Source organism: Nannospalax galili, unplaced genomic scaffold (assembly GCF_000622305.1).
Source record: "Nannospalax galili isolate Female #2095 unplaced genomic scaffold, S.galili_v1.0 scaffold140, whole genome shotgun sequence".
In the NCBI taxonomy this organism is placed as follows: Eukaryota; Metazoa; Chordata; class Mammalia; order Rodentia; family Spalacidae; genus Nannospalax; species Nannospalax galili.
In genome coordinates, this window is record NW_008352267.1 from 3,795,560 (window position 1) to 3,796,207 (window position 648).

The 648-nt window shown below is 38.6% G+C and overlaps 1 non-coding gene across 1 annotated transcript; it reads left to right on the forward strand.

The window, feature by feature from the left end:
* Window positions 1-305: 305 nt before the first annotated feature.
* LOC115066978 lies at window positions 306-408 on the forward strand. Its single transcript, XR_003846415.1, has one exon. It is a non-coding gene; the product is annotated as a U6 spliceosomal RNA (small nuclear RNA).
* The last annotated feature ends 240 nt before the right edge of the window (window positions 409-648 follow it).

Genomic DNA, 648 nt, shown 5'->3' on the forward strand with positions numbered 1-648 from the left:
ATATATATATATTTAATTCATTAAGCAAGTATGGTTTTTGTATTCCTTCACCCTAATGAGAAGTTAAACTACTTATAATGTTCAGATTTTAATAGAACCCCTTGAGTTACAACACAAAAATATATCCAATGCAAATTTGGTTGTTAATAGTTTTGGACTAAGCTAATGAGAAAACAAGAACACTGTTTAAAGGAAACAGAAAAAAATTGAGGCTATTTGAACGGCTGATGTCACATGTTAATTCCAGCAAATATTTATATTTAATAAGAAATATTTCCTGTGTACAAAAATACAACCCTTAGATCTGGCTCCCAAAGCACATATACTAGCCCTTTAATGATAATGAGAAAATCAGTATGCCTCCTGCACAAGAATGACACACACATTCATGAATCATCCCTATTTTAGGTGGGCAGAGAGGGCTTGCTAGAGAAGCGCTCCCAGGAAGAGGAGAAGATTCAGCAGCAGCCTAGTGCTAGAGCAAAGATGGCAGGTTTCCAGCAAGCAGTGGGAAAGAAAGAGAAACTTTTAGTTCAGAGAGTGAGGTGAAGTGCCCCTGCCCATGGCAGCCCATCTCTTTGCTGGCACCTTGGGTAATATACTTGAGTGAGCTTCTTTAGCCACTGAAGGGCATGGCTTTGAGCTTCC